The sequence below is a fragment of the Sycon ciliatum genome, chromosome 2 (assembly GCF_964019385.1).
Source record: "Sycon ciliatum chromosome 2, ocSycCili1.1, whole genome shotgun sequence".
NCBI lineage: Eukaryota > Metazoa > Porifera > Calcarea > Leucosolenida > Sycettidae > Sycon > Sycon ciliatum.
In genome coordinates, this window is record NC_088644.1 from 40,752,503 (window position 1) to 40,769,305 (window position 16,803).

The 16,803-nt window shown below is 46.1% G+C and overlaps 2 long non-coding RNA genes across 2 annotated transcripts; both read left to right on the forward strand.

The window, feature by feature from the left end:
* Positions 1 to 3,518: 3,518 nt before the first annotated feature.
* Positions 3,519 to 5,172, forward strand: LOC135810106 (uncharacterized). Its single transcript, XR_010552274.1, has 2 exons — positions 3,519 to 3,972; positions 4,490 to 5,172. It is a non-coding gene; the product is annotated as an uncharacterized LOC135810106 (long non-coding RNA).
* A 10,199-nt stretch (positions 5,173 to 15,371) lies between these two features.
* LOC135810108 (uncharacterized) lies at positions 15,372 to 16,648 on the forward strand. Its single transcript, XR_010552275.1, has 2 exons — positions 15,372 to 15,742; positions 16,082 to 16,648. It is a non-coding gene; the product is annotated as an uncharacterized LOC135810108 (long non-coding RNA).
* Positions 16,649 to 16,803: the final 155 nt, after the last annotated feature.

Here is a 16,803-nt window from a genome sequence, read left to right on the forward strand (position 1 = left end):
CCAGTTTATATACCAGTTTATATACCAGTTTATATACCAGTTTATATTCTCGTCATCGAAGTACCTGTTATATGCAAAATACAAGTCTGGAGTGTTGTGTGGGGAGAGATGGGAGTTTGTATACAAGCTCAGTATAATGTTTCATACTCAGTGTCAAACCAACAACACCTGACTACTTCTACCTAGTACTCAGTACTAGTAGTAGTCTACCTAGCCTCGCCCTCAGCCCTGGCCTGGGCCCTGGCCGGCTAGGCCTGTCCAAAAAATGTGTTTTAATTTGCGGAAAATGGAAATGCAAAATGCACGGTTTTCCAGCCAACATTCAAACAAGAAAACAAGAAATCAAAGGGGAATGCAAAAAAATTAAAAAATCAAAGCCAAACAACTCAAAACGCAGAGAAAATGCATCCGTTGCCATGGCAACCAGAATCTAAAATGGCCGCCATGCCGTGGTGATCACAAAAATAGTGTTATTTTCCTTGTCACACTGTACATGTATACATGTAGTATCCCTGCCTTGCTACAGTCCATTTCAAAACTATAGACGCGTAGGGATTTTGAAATATTTCAAATTTGGCTGGACCTTTTTGAGAATAGTTTTCGGAATATTGCTCAGGATCGCTCCACAATTACTCTCATATAGTTTCTAAACGATTGGCTAACAGACGCCCAATTTGGAAAAAATTATGCACAAAGTGATCACAGATTTTATGTGGTATAGATGCTGGCATAACGGTTTTTGCTAGGTAGAGTCTACGCGTCTACGAGACTGTCTATAGTTTTGAAATGGACTGTAGTCATGTACCTCTAATCATGTCACGTGTACATGTACACGCACTGCATGATCATAATCTTGTCACCCATTTTGCTGACAAGCCTGCAAAGCTAATCATTTTCTCACCATTGCAAGTCACTTGTGTTGTCCTTGCATACTACCTAGTACCTGTACCACACATGTACTACTACTACTACTAGAACACATCTTTGTACAATCATGTAGTTTTACATCATCACACCTGCATGTACATGTAGAACTAAACACCCATGTGTTCGCATTTGTGTGATTAGGAGGCCAGTGCAACTGCCTCTCTCTAAGTCTAGAGTCTCAGCCAAGAGGGACAGTACACATGGTACAGAAGACACCGAAATAGCAAGCCGAACTTGACTTGGTCGAGCTGAAACCTTGGCTGAAACCTTGGAATTCGACCGAAAATGGGCAAAATTCAGAAAAAATGCAAAAATGCAAAATGTACCCCAAAATGCAAAAAAAATTCAGAACATTTTTCGGACAGGCCTAGCCCTGGCGCCAGCGCGTGCAGCAGGACTAGGACAAGACCTACATTGTACTTCCCGGTTCCCGCCTGTATGCACCTGACTACTTGTACCTGGCCCTCAGCACTGGCGCCAGTACTGGCAGTAGGACTACAGTTGTAGGACAAAACCTACATGTACATGTACATATGTATGTGGTATAATAATAAAGAAGCCTTGCTTGGTAGTTAACATGTTCGTGGTTTTCGATTTCGACAGCATGTTACCATGGTTACAAGGTGAGGACGCATAGTGCTCCTGACCAGGGAGTAGTACAATACTGTACTACTCCCTGGTCCTGACTACAACCATAACCCGGTTGGCAGAGTAATACGGTTCAGATGGTCGCAAGACCGGGACTCTGCCAGCCGGGTTATGGCTGTACTACCGGTACTTGTAGTCAGGAGAACATGTCCACCTTTGAGCGGAGTCTCATCGGCTTGCCTGTCAAGTCCCGTGGTCTCTCAATTCCTGCCATTGGGCCTCATGCAGTGCATCAGTGGACCTCCAGTATGGCCTCGGCACGGCCGGTGATTGATTTGCTTCGTCGCCCTGATGCTGACATTGCTCCGGCTGATTTGCAGGCAGAGGTAATCATGGTAATGGCGTTGCGAAATGCCGAACGTCGGTTACGTCGGAGAATGGCTACTGCGGCTAAGGAGGCTCAGGTTGCTTTGCGTCCTGAGCTCAGCCCATGTCAGCGGATGCTGTTGGAGATTGCTGCTGATGCTGGCGTTTCCAGTTGGCTACCTTATGTTCAGGCTGCCCGTTTTGGAGGCATCAGCTGCCTGATGATCTTGACCACGTGAAACTCGGAGTTGCAACACAGCTTCCCCTCTCTCTCTAGATCTCTGGTGTATGATCTACATGTACAGCTACACACCCTGAGACCTGCATGCCTGACCCTGACACGCCAATAATCGCGTTTAGCCCTACGCTAACATAATCATTTCGTCCTGACGTGACCATGGTGACGACGAGTAGATCTACGTGCACTTGGCTAGCCTGACCTCCTGACCTCCTGACCTGGAGCAGCTGCATACACACATACAAGGAGTCATTGTATTAGACAAGCAACACGTTTTCAAACAAACAAGGCGTAACTGTCAACCAACAACAACAATACATGAGCCGGCTGTCTCTGTTCTCTTCTGCCTTTGTGGTAGATCTACATGATTGTACCTCTATCGATCCGGAGGACTCCGCTATTTGATTGTACATAATGTTGCCATTGTAGCGTCCCACAGGGAGTCAGCAACAGCAACAAAGGCAACAACTGCAAATCACCTTGTCAAATGTCACGCTAGGGGAAGTGGAAAGCACCAGATGCCTAGGAGTCGTTGTTGACAATAAGCTGTACTTTGACCAACACATTAACAATGTCGTCCGGAAAGCCTCACGGAAGATCGGTGTACTGCGCCGATCTTTCCGCCAAATGAGCCTGTTTGCCCGCCGTACTTTCGTTGTCGGTGTTATTCAGCCTGATCTAGAATATGCTCTCCCTGTATACCGTTAAAAATAGAAACAAGCTAGCCTCACTCCACCGGCGCGCTGTACGAGTTGCTTGTGGCGCATCACCCTAAGCTAATATCATGCCATTTCTTCACCACCTCAATGTTTCCTCTTTCCAATATATGATCAGTATTTTTGTTCCTTGCATTTTCCACTGTTACTGTATTAAGCCAGCTGTTTGCTTGCAGTCCCTCTTTCCCATCTGTACGTCTACCCGAACTACTCGCGGCTCAACAACTCATAACATGAGTATCAATCGCTATAGATCTATGTCTGGCTTTCTGTCCTTTTCAAGTAAATCGGCTCTTGTTTGGAATTATTTACCAGACGACCTGAAGTCCTGCACTACTATCGCAGATTTCCGCGTCAAATTGGCTATTTGGTGTTGCAGTTTTTGTTTTGGTTTTTTGGTTTCCCGTTCTCGGGGCCTTCGTAGTCATGGTAGTTGTACTTCTGTACTGTTGAGCTATCCGAATAATAAACACTAAAAAAAGAAGAAAAAAAGAAAAAAAGCGTAGAGTTGCTGTCATTTCACTGCATGTGATCACGTGACGGTCTACAATCAGTCATGTACTGCAAAAAAACCCAAAAAACTGCATGTACTGCTCAGGTAGGTGCATGCATGCAGCTACATAAAGACTTCGTCCTTGTACATGTCCTAGGCTAATGGCATTCAAGTTTCGACCAATCACCGACGTCGGCGATGGTCCTAGCACGCGGAATTCGTGGAAAGTCAAACATCTTCGCCATATGAGAAGAAACAACCCCTCTTGTCCAGCTCACTTTCCGGTCCGTGTAGTTGAGGAGGAAGAACTCTTTCGTGTGTCTGTGTCAAGGTGCTGCCGATCGTTACAGTTGTCGGTTGCTTTCCCAAGTTTTTCACATACCCCAGTGCAGTGATCGTGTATTTGTAGGCAGCGAGTTCTGCTATGGCCAAGCTTCAGTCAACCCGTTCCTCTCGTCATTTTATCGCCGCCATTGCTACCACAGCGGCTGCGTTGCTTTTCTGCCTTCCAGAGTTTTGCATGGCAGACGTCTTGTGCCAAGTCGGCTGCTATCCCCCACTAGATCGAGGATGCAATGGCACCACCACGGAGTCATGCCCTGGAGACGTTTGCTTCTACTCGTACTCCTCTACCACCACGAAAGGTACTTAGAATCTACTGCATGCATGCGTGCATACCTGCACGTGCGTAGATGCCTGCGTACATGCCTGCTTGTTTGGGTGTTCTCGGTAAAAGTGTAGCAAGACTCTCAAGACGTTCATGTATCTTTAGTACTTGTCGTGTCATTTTCAGTTCACCGTTCAGGGTTTTTCCAGAATGAAAATAGTAATCGCTCGTTCATGGCAAAGATCACAGATCGCACTTGCCGTGATGTACATTCTTACAGGTCACTACAAGTCACTAAGTACTCTGTGCAACTAAGGTTTTGATCTCCATGTCTTACAGCTCCCACTGATATGCCACTAGATAATAATAAATACCGGGAATAATAAGGCAGATCGCGTACAATATAGTGCATGGACACAGTAAGTACAGGACTACTGATGTACATGTATGAAGTATTGGGTAACACATAGTTCCGCTGCAGTTCCTTGGCTAGAGATCGCCCATTACTGATGGCTGGTTGTGTGTTGTGTTTCTACTCTGTGTGGTGTTGCCAGAGGGCACCTTAATATTGACCTATCAGTGTGGAAATATTGTATGTCCCCAACTCGGAATTGGATGTACGGAGGTACTGAGTGCACGTGCCTGCTGTTGTGAAGGCAACCAGTGCAACGGTAAAGCCATCACCTCTTCAGCAAGCACAGCAACAGCCACAGGCCTTGTCCCAATACTGGCCATCCTCACTGCCGCTGTTTACTTTCTTTTGCCTTGATGACGGTATTTACTCCCTCACTTTCCACTCTCTTTGCTTGCAAGCTAGCTGGCTTGTTTGATTGTTTAATGTAGGAAATATGTTATGATCCGTTCATGCCCAATGAGTGATTCCTAACTACTAGTATGTGCGCTTATCATCTGCTGCAGTTCACCTAGAGTAGTGCAGGGTATGCATGTTGCGTGGGATGAGGTTCTCCACTGTCAGTGTTTCTCTGTTTGTGTCTATTCTGCCGTATTCCTTTCCTTTGGTGGAGTTATTCTGCTGCGTGCGTGACGTTGGTGCATTGCGTTCATGCTTGTCGATTGTCACTATCGGCGTGTTGCATATTGCCAATTTTGTATTGAGTTTTTAGTTTCCCGCGGCTAGTGTTGTTTTGGACGTTGTCAGCACCGTTCAATATTCTGTATGGCCCACTTTCATGGCTTGATTTGATAAACATAAAAAACGTGTGTGTTATTTCTATGAGATGGTCTTTTTGGCAGTTGAGGAATTGGCTTTAGCCATAGAGAAAGAGGGTACGAGGGGAGGATCAATTCATTAGTACTCTTATTTACTCGTGAATCAGAAGATTCATGCCGGTGTACCAGTTCACGCAGTGGATTCAATAGTGCTTGAAAGACGTACATGTAATGCGGGCAATATCTATTCCACTTCTGTAGAGCTCCGTGTAGAGCTCCGTGTAGGGCTGGCAAGTAGGGCTCCTTCCATTGTCCAGACCACTTCGAATTTATGTCCGCAGTTTGCTTTTTTTGTGAACATATCCACACAAACAACTTTGAAACAAGGTAAAGGCTGTAACTTCTCGTGAAAGGGGGGGGGGGTGAATCTGTTACGACCTCGAATTTCTTTTTCCAATTTGGAGGTGAGAATCCATGTTTCATTTTGGCATCTTTGGGCACGTGGGTTCTCCTGTGCCATCACAAAATATGCGGAAGTTGAAACTTTATTTGTTTCTTCATCGATTTCAAAGCTAACGGCAGTCACGCATTTTTCATGTAAAGTACATGTTTCTACTGTGGTGATAGACTCGGATGGATAGCCAAGGATGTAGGGAGTTCAGTCACGTGACAAATCAGCTGGAAACAGCCTTCACGCGGGTCACGGTCATTAGCATGGTAGCGGTGGCACCATGGACTTCGCTGCAGTTTTTTCGAACTGCTTTGTCCTGCTTTCTTTTTCAAAGTTGAAAGTAACAAGACCTCAGCTATCAACTGTTACTTAGTTGGTGCGTTTGATAAATGAGGTCTTCCTGCTCGTTTTGGTGCCGCAACTTGCTTGGGCAACTGTAGTTTGAGCTTTTTGTTGTGAGGAGTGTAGTTTTCAATTGGATTTTTCATCCGTTTGGATCATGGAGGGAGTCCATGGCCAGGAAACACCCACCATCGTGTTCAGCGACCTCGAATTATGTAGAATAGTGCTTTCTTTTCGAGCTGGGGGATCGCTCTTCATCGCGCTTTCAAGACTTTCACCTCCTGGTCGCCCAGAATGAATGAATTTCTGGACCCATTATGTTCAAGCGCTAGGAGTGTTTCAGATGATTTGTTGGCCCTAGTGAAAGATCGCACCTGACGGAGACTTTCGCTATTGCGACAAAGTGAGCTATGATTTTGTATTCGACTCGTCGCCTTGAAACCAGCCATATGTCCTGGTCCCCACAGGTCCAGTCAGTATGCAAGCGAGCTAGCTCCTCCCTTGGCATGTTGCAACCTCACTGCCACCATTTAAATGACCATTGCCGAAAATTGTTCTTTACGTCGTATATTCTACCTATATTTGATTACTGTGACACAGCGTGGTGCGGTCTGTCTCAGGCCCTTGTTCAAACTCTGGAAATACACCAGCGTCTGCTTCTAAAAATCCTGTTTCGCAAAAATCAAACATTCTCCTCCCAACGTCTCTACAGTTTAGCTTCAGTATCTCCCCTCTTAGAGCGACATCAGCAACATCTTTGCATCCTTGTACACATGATCTTATTAGACCTGGCTCCAAAACACTTTGCTAAGTATAACTGGTTTGTGTCCACCAGATCAACACGTCATTCCTTTTCATTACCCCGTGCCAATACCTCCCTGTTTCTGAAATCTCCTATCTTCTCTGCGTACACTCTCTGGTCTTCCCTGCCAACTAGCCTTAAAGCATGCACAGACATTAAGGAGTTCAAGCTTCAGCTTCTTCGTCCTAAATAATCTCACCATTTTCGTCATGCCTCCCCTTGCAGTAGTCTCTTTGTTTCTCTCCTTATTATTCAGTTCGCCGTGGTTGGCTACCACCCGACTTCTCATATATATTGGCAGTCTTCTGACGAGCCAGGAGATGTTGAAATTAATAATAATAATAATAAACCAGAAAGAAATTGCTATGGAATGGTGCTCTGAAATGGATCGCGTCAGTGATTGGATTGTACGCGTATTTCACTCTTGTGCATTTTACATGTAAATGTACATGTACTAGTACATGTACATGATTGATCAACTGTGTGACAGCCGCAGTATAGTTAGTTGGGCATCTGAAGACCAAACTGCTGTATTTATTATTTGTGCATGTATAATACAACCATAACCATCAGTGCTCACTTCAATTTCATAGTAATGGAACTCGTGTTCAATGGATTTAGCATTGTTGCTATGGTGGTTGCTACGGGCGCCGCGCTCATTCTCATTGGTCATCGCTTAATAATAATAATAGTTACAGTTCGCATGTCACTCATGGAAGGATCCATGGGCTTACCTCCCCAACCTCTTTAGCACGACGCTACCTGAGCGCGCCCCACGTCAACACCTGTAAAAGTCGCATTTTCCCATGAAAGTACTAGCTGCTCAAGGATCGATAACTTTACCTTCCCTTGGACGAATTCCACGATCTTGAGCTTCCTGGAAAGGTCGTGAGACGAGGGACAAACTGGTATCAAACCCAGCTCGGAGCGAAACCAAAACCCCGTGCTACAGTCTGGCAAACTTCATCCACGCGCTCGACAGACTTGAGCCGGTCAAAACTAACCAAGCTCAAATATTCAGCTGCCATTTCGGTCTCCTTGCTCGTATCGAGCTCAAATTTTTTGTGAGGACTCACGGGATCCACTATCGTCATTTGAATCTTGTTTCCATGGCAGCAGGTAGCGCAAAAAGGATCCATGATGGAAAATACGCGTTCTGCAGACTGCGCAAAAAAATCGAGTTGAAATTTGCCGTGTCGAGTCGCATATCTCAACAACCGGTAGTCGCATCGCTTCGGCGATTGTTTCTATCGCCAGCTGAGAGTTTTCTCTTGCAGATACATGTTTCGATTGTGAGAATCGACCAAGTATTGAGTGAGTTGCGATAGTTTGAACAAGTCACTATGGACTCAACACGGACCCCACGACTATGAGATGCAGGTTCACTGTACAGTGTACAGCGCGCGTCGTACTAGTACGACGGCCGTGGGGCATGCAACTCATGTGCGTCGTACTAGTACGACGCTCGCGCTAAAGAGGTTTTAACCTCTTTAGCGTTAACGCATCTGTCATCCTAATCTTTCAACGAAATCCAGGCAGAAGAGCCGACAAAAGGCATCTCATTATTGTTAGAACGGTCATCGCTTGCCGAAATATTATATTGGTCAACATTAGGACTAACCAACATGTATTGCACCTATATTGCACCTACTGCAGGGGGTTGGGCTCTGGCCGGGGACGCACAATTAATTAACTACGAGTGAACCCAAGACGGTCCAGCGCAACAGCCGAGGTAAGCAATGCTGACGTCCGACATTTGACCCCGAAAACCGGCGTACCTCACCTGAACAACATCCTGGACGCTGCACTGAACTTATGTTTCCATGTTACCAATTGCAACATTCCACAAATCATTCGTAATTGAAGGAAAAGTTACCCTGAAGCTGATTAAAGAAATATGACTCTGTTTTATTTGTGGAATTCATGAGGTCCGTGAACAAGACTATTAGTATTACCAAGACCAACAGCAACAACGAGAACAACACTAAGGAGAACAACAACAACAACAACAACAACAACAACAACAACAACAACAACAACAACAACAACAACAACAACAACAACAACAACAACAACAACAACAACAACAACAACAACAACAACAATCAACGACAATTACAACAACAACAACTATTACAACAACATCAACGTCCATCAACACCCAGACCACAACACCAACGTGCAGACGGGGTGTTCCGACGTGGTGAAGGCCTACCCATGGCCTCGTCGGGACATCACCAACCTCGTCGGCAGCGAGCACCTTCTCACAACAGTAGTCATGGTGATGACTATGACTGTTACAGCTGACGAGCTGAGAGAAGGACGTCATGGGCAGAAGTTGGAAAAAGCCAAGAAAAAAGAAAAAGAACAAAAGAACAAAAGAAAAAAGAACTATAAATTACAAATAATTTAATTACAGAGGAAGACAAGAAAATAACATCACAAATCCTTTCCAGACGTGATCCCTGCAGCGGCAGCAACGTGAACAATACTACGGCGGCAACACGACGACTTCTACAACACAAAAAAACGAAAATTATAAATATCCTACCAACCCGTAGAGTAACGAGGGTCCGAACCTGGGTTTTCCCAATACGGTTCAGATGGTCGCAAGACCGGGACTCTGCCAACCGGGTTATGGTTGTAGTCAGGAGCACTACGCGTCCTCGCCTTGTAACATGCTGTCAAAATCGAAAAACATGTAGTCTGGTACTGTAGTGGTAGCTACAGTACAGATACAGATATTCTGATGTCCGGCAGACCACTGATAAACCTGAGACACTTATTACCAGGGGAGCAACCAATGATTATGTTCTGATGCAGTATGTACTATGTAGACTGGAGACTGGGGACGGGCGATGAGTCTCTACATCATTCTGTTCGAGATCAACGTCACAGGCAAACTTTCCAAGCCAGCATTACCTTCACTGCCACTGGGTCACAGTGGGTGAAGACATTGTGTGTGTGTGTGTGTGTGTGTGGGGGGGGGGGGGGGGGGGGGGTAGTAGTGCAGTTCGATCCATGGACGAATGCATACCTTGACACGGTCAAAACTACTTCTGTCTTTTCTGTGTCGTGTCCCCACTCACGCGTGCACGTACTACCGCTGTCTGCTGAGCCCATACATGTACGTACGGTATTATACATGTACAGTCATGTAGAGGCGACGGTTTCAAATAGGAAATAGGTTGCAAACCGGAACGGACTCAATATTCACTTTCTCTCTTGGTATTTTGATTAGAAAACATATGTCACAGTGAGACTACGATGTGTTATACTCCGAGCCAAAATTTCATGGCTCTGCGATGACCAGAAGCGCCATATCAAGCAGGTGAGTTTTTGACGTGTTGCTTCGCACTGCGACTTGAGTTTTACGACTTTCGAAAAATCAACTTCTTGTCGCAGGTAAACAGCGGCTCGCCTCTCGACAATAAAGCACCGCATACCAATCAAAACTAATGGAAGCACACACAAGGCTTATTGTTACTCTGTACTGGCCGTCGTGGAGCGATAGCAATTACCTAATTTCAGACCCAGAGTGAATTTGACGGGCACTCTAAAACGTGTCCGGTTTGGAGCCACCTCTGATTTGAACTTTTTTGAAGCGAAAAATTGGGCAACTTGGAGGCAATGGGTCAACACAAAGGAGTGGCTCAGTTCGATTGACTCTGGCCCCAGAGCAAACTTCAACATGCCAGTTTCCTTCCACAAACATATTTCGAGTGAAAAATCAACGTTGATGATCGTTTTGGGTCTATACAAATTTGGCTGTCAAAACGTTCCGGTATCGAGCCGTCTCCTCTACATTACGAAGTAGTGGTTGCGACTTCGGCGATAGCGCGAGCTCTGGTGTGGGGAGCAAACCCTTTCTTACATGTACGTCATTGTGGTGTTATTTCCAACTACACCCAAAGTCTTGGTATTTCAGGGTAGATGTACATTATACTGTTTTGTCCATTTGTTTTGTTTAATTGTTTGGAACACAGCCCCGTGCTGTGTGATCAGTCGTGTTGAGTCAACCTCTCGCGCTACGGCACTGCTGTGACTTAGTCACCTGCACGCCGTCGCAAGAACCTGCCTGCCATCACTGCAACTGGTCTCCGTCCTTTTCACCTCCCATGTAAAAACTGACACCATCCACACGATGTCTCATTACCTTGAATGTCGCACTAATGTCGCCCTTTGCTACCTTCGCGCGCGTTGCTACCTTTGCCCGCTTTGCTCCCTTCGCGCGCTTTGCTACCTGCCTGGGTATAAATTTTGTAGCCAGACGATGTACAGGTTATCAGTTGTCTGAGGATTGCCTTAGCTTTGCTATGTGCATGAAACGCAGCGTTACAACAATGACCTAGCCGGGTTTCTCTGTTCTCTTCTTCCGTTGTGTACATAGGGTTACACACTGCGCTGTACAGTCATACTTCGAAGTACATGTACATGACAAGGCGATGGGAGTTCGCGATGGATAGTGTGTGTGTGTGTGTGTGTGTGTGTGTGTGTGTGTGTGTGTGTGTGTGTGTGTGTGTGTGTACAGACGTACACTTTATTTATAGTGGAAATCAAAACAGGCATAATGCCTAATGACAATGGACCCACTCTGAATACAATTTAAAAAAAGGATATTGTGGAAAAGTAGAGAAAGGAAAAAGAAGAAAACGGAGGGCTGGTTGTAACGACTTCTCATATATATTGGCAGTCTTCTGACGAGCCAGGAGATGTTGAATTAATAATAATAAAATAAATAATAATAATGAACAAACGTCAATCCAGTGAGCGATGGAAAACTTACATAGTAAGTAAGACGTCATGCAGCGCGAAGTAATGACACCTGCACTGGCTGTTGACAAGTCATTGAGAATGGCTAGCTGTCAAGACATTGACAGATGTGTGTGTGCTTTTGTACGTGCAGTATCTTTTAATTAATAGCTACCCTGCGTAGTGAGCGCACCTGTCTAGATGAGTGCCGTAATGGGGCATCCTGCGTCATCAGATCACGTGTTTCCGTGAAACACTTACAATGGGGCTGCGTATGTAGTCATGATGCGCACGATGCAGTCCTTCCTAATGGCGGTGGCACGCTACGATTATGTACATTATCAAGAGTCCATAACTATTAGTATGGGGGTTATGGACCCTTGATATTACATAGCAGACTCAGCGGAGGACGTTCAGGTTGATTGTAACTCTGAGTTTCATGCCGTTAGGCAATCATCAGACAACTGATATTATGTACTAATCTGGCTATTTCAATGATTTGCCAGCAGAAACATCCACAGCACTCATGACCCTTCATTGACCTTGGCAAGGTTTACATGTGATTGTGTATTTGGGAGAGTCCGATAGGCGCAAGTCCCTCTGATGTACCGCTGACTCTACGCTGAAGATCTAAGTATTGTAATTCTCATTCTCATTATAATTTTCATATTCGCTTTCATGTTATTGGGCTCTATGCCCGTTTGAATTTGCGAATCAAAATAAATACAAAACAAACAAACAAACAAAGAACTACGTTGTTCAGAACAGAGGCTTGGTTACTGGAACCTTTGGCGAAGAGACGAACTGTTGGGACGGCTTATTTTGCTCCTTGATCTTTGTTCTTCATTCAAAACGTCTGCGTGAAATGCAAAGTATCCTTCGCTGAATGAAGCAAAACAAGTATAACATTCTGCTGATTTGACTGGTGCCATTAGTCACCAAGGCTATCGTGGCGGGCACGGGTGGCTTTGTTGATCGGTTGCCACACTGGAACACTGGAAGGCTCTGAGACCTCTTACTGTCCAAATGCAATGGCAGTTGTTACCACTGTCGATGTAATGGTAAAGATTGGGTACAGATTATCCCTGAACTAGCTTCACCATCAAGGTTGGAGAAGCTGCACGTACATGTCCATGTACAGTCTTGTAGCGTATTGCTAACTGTCTCTACGCATCCACCTACTAGTTGACGTGTTTTGCATGGGAGCCGATATGTTTCAGCACATTGTGTGGACAATGTTTTACGAGTACGTGCGAACCGTGTGCGGCTCAGCACACAACCGGTGTGTACTCCTAGGCACCTGTTGTTGGGGCGAGGCGTATGTTTCCCAGAAACGATAGCGAACGGAAACAGCTCAACACGGGAGTTTGAAATAAACGATTTCACCGGAAAGGCATATGCGTCATTTGCCCGTAAAAGAGGCCTTGTTACTACTAGTACTACTACTACTACTACTACTACTACTACTACTACTACTACTACTACTACTACTACTACTACTACTACTACTACTACTGATCGCTTGAGAGGCTCAATGGAGCACAATCATGATTGTTGGTTTACATGAGTCAGTGATGCATGACAATTACCGGTATAGCACACTGTACATGTACCGGTATATACAATGTATGTACCGGAACAGGGATTAATTCTACTCAGCGACGTAGACTACAGCAGTCAGCATGGGCATGAAAGCCAGGGAGAATGGTACACAAACCATCCACTACTACGACTACATGATTGACTGTACTACTAGTACTAGTAGTAGTGCCAGTAGTGGCCAGTGAGATGGAGAACAGGACGCCAGAGACAGAGTCAGGACTCATGTAGACTCTGCACTGTACTGCTGCAGCGTGTTCAGTGATCTCGCTCAACTGGGAGATGGCATCATCTCAGTAAGTCTCCGACCTACAACGGAGCGATGCTGCTGCTGCTGGCATGATGAAATGGCCCGGGGCGAGTTCTTCCTCCGAATATCCGGCGCATGCATTTTGCAGTCTTCTGGCTCAATGCATTGCACGGTTCACTGAAACGAAGGCGAGTCGGCATAGGCCAAGTTAGCACCGGCTTAGTACTGTGTTGTAAACTGTATTTATAGTGGAAGTCAAAACACAGGCATAATGCCTAATAACAATGGACACATCGTGCAAAGTGAAAAACAAACAACCACAAAACAATTCATAAAGCTAGAATAGCTTCTTTCTCCGGTCTCCACTCTTCCAGAGTTCCTGGCTTTCAGCTAAGATGTATGTATGTGTATGTATGTATACTTTATTTGAATTCGCAAATCCAAACGAGCACAAATGCTCAATGACAAGGCCCGGTGCTCGTATTGCTGATCCTACCTGCAGCAGCGTGCGTTTTACAAGTTACTAAGGCTAATAGCCTTCGGCTGATTCAGCAGGCGTGTCCCGCATGTAAATGTAAATAGCAGGTATCGGTATTTACACGGTGAACTGTTTCCCACAGGAATTGCCATCTCCATTCCGAAATCATTTTTACTTCGGTGCATCCCTGTTTGACAGTGTCCCCATGTCTCGCCCCCGAGACGAAGCAAGTACAGTAGGAGCCACACCGGCTGAAGTAAAGAAAAACACTTCTGTGTACTAGTAGTAGTAGTAGTAGTACTTCACATGCATTTTTACTTGTCCTCTCTCACAAGCGGCCGCACAGTGTGCAAATGATTGTAGCCTTTGCTGTCCCAACTCCCCTCCATTAGAGCACTTCACGTTTTTGCATGCAGTAGACATGAAGTTAGTGTATGGCCGCTAGCCCACTAGATATAGACCCCAAGTCCACGAAGATGCTATTCTTATTGTTTGTCAATGAGCTCGTGGATCAGCTACGAAGATCTCTCTTTATGTTACCCCTGTGTGGTGCGTTCATGGTGCGTTCTGCCACAAGGTTCTAGTGTCGTCCTTGCCATTACATTCCACTTGGGGTTTGAACATTGAGCCTTTGGTCCCAGAGTAGAGTGCAGTCAGCAGACGAAGAAGGTCAGCCAGGCTGCATACGGCAAGACAGAAGGGAACACCGTGTTGCCAGTAGCTCAACATAGCTCTACACATCACATTCCACAATAGCACTCACGCACGCGCAGCCAGCTATTCTTCAGTGCATGGGCCGTCGTTGTCAGGCGCCACCCAGACGGCATTGTCCACCGCGGAGGCCTCATTGCCAAACTTGGTGGCGATCTGAGCTGTAAGTTGACAAGGTGCACACGCAAAGCTCGAATGGCCAATCCAGTGTTAGAATACAGTGCGAGAAGCCAGAGTTGTTCCGCACTAAAATTGATAGATAGGCGGCAACTGTTACAGACAATTAATTGATGCATGGCTGAATTGGAAGCGTGCGGCATGCCTTTCTGAGCGCTCTGGCGTGGCGTGGTGACTGTGTGAGCTTACCATCCTTAGTCGTCGTCTCCTGTCGGGATGTCTGGGTGCTCAGCTCACGCAATCATTAATGCTTGCTCGGACCTCGCACATGCTAGCCAATTACCTAGCATGCCTGTGTGGTGGGTCCTTGAACAGAATAGCTGCATCGCACCGTACATTCTACAGCGGCTGTGCCCTGAGGAAACCAAAGCCAAACCTTCGCAAATGTAAATATACAATAATGGCCTGGCTATAATACGGAGACTTGGTGTCTACATGAATGGCAATTGCCATGGGATATCACGAGATGCACGTGACGCTCTTGAACTATGGTGAAGGCTTGCAAACCACAGATGTTGCACTGCAGCCTCTCAATGGCTTCTATTGACGTCAGCAATTGCCGGACAGATAGTTCCACACATCAATTGGTATGAAATTACAACCGAATTTACCTTATCACTACTCACGGGCCAGTGCAAGCATACCAATGTAAACGGGGTTTGTGGGTCGCCACTCATGCAACATCAGTTATTTGGCAGATGGCCACATGGCGCGCGAACGCCAACATCAGCTGAACACGCAGCCGCGACTGCATGCAGCTGAAGCATCAAACCGCGCCAGATCGAGAGAAGCGGGTGGGGATCACTTTTGTCCATATCCTCCCCGCTTGCTCTGGAAGGAGCTCCAGTTGCTTGGGTGTTTACTGTCGTTCAGAGCTCGATTTAGTCATCTCCTCCATCCATCATGAAGGTCCTCGTTGCTTTCCTGGTCGTATGCCTTGCAGTGGCAGTGCGGTCCCAGAGCTGCAAACAGACTACCGCCAGCGTTTGCACTGGTGACACGTACAGTTGCGCTGAGGGCTCAGTCAGTTGCAGCTCCTACTGCTTATCCGGATCTACGTATGCCAAGGTTATAGGTAAGTGCGGCCATATTGTCGCAACTCTAAGACCTCTTCCAGCAAAGCAGTCTCTTTCCATACAATTTTAAGATGCTCCTTTTCTGACTCTGTTAGCCGGACGAAATGAAAAATGCCGTTGGGGTTATAGGTGCCGCCAAGATTTTTGTTTGGTCTGTTGGGCTGGTCTTTGCGCATTTGGTGCGTACGTCGTTCAGGTCTAAGGCTGAGCGCGGACCTCCTTCCCGTTCCACTGGCAATTGCTCTGGACCAATATGCTCGACATCTGTACTGAGTAGGTTAACTTATTCTGGTATAATCCTTTTCACCACTAACTCAGCTTTTCTTTGACCTCTGCAGGAATTGGTGTCAGGACGTGGTACAAGAAGTGCTACACCGCCAGTGACGTTTCCCGCATCAACTGCGGAACCCAGAACTTCACCTGCAAGACGGATACCGCGTTCGGTTTGACCTCCTCCTACTGCTGGAGATGCTGCTTCGGTAATGACTGCAACACCGGCACTCCTCCCGCCGCCGCTGCCTCTACTCTGCAGATCATCAGCCCAATCACCATGATCATGCTCATTGCCGCCATTTTCTACTTGACCAAGTAGACTATTCCCTTCTAAAGGACATAGTAATACTGTTTGGTGTGCCGCATTGATGTGTGTCTTTTCACATCTTGCCTCTTTTTGACGGTTTTCCCCTGCCATCCCATGCCTTTTCTCCGTGGCATTAGCTGTCTGAGTTTGGCAATATAGACTGTCTTGTACATTTGTACAAAGCCACTCGGTCATGAGCTGTTTTTTTTTCTCTCACTCTTCCTGGTCTTCCCAGGTCTTGTCAATCCTGTTTGAGTCTCTACGTTATATGTTCTGACTATAATGAATGGTACAGTTTTGAGAGAGAAGCTTTCCGGTATTGAAAGTGGTCGTCGTACGGCTGGGCAGCACCCGCTGGTGCAAATTGTGGTCCAGTGCTGCAACGCAGATATGCAGCCTTGTGGATACATGCTTGCGTGCATTACAGGGTAGCTGGTTTTCCGTGGCAAAGGGCAGTGTATAAACGGACCTTGATGACTA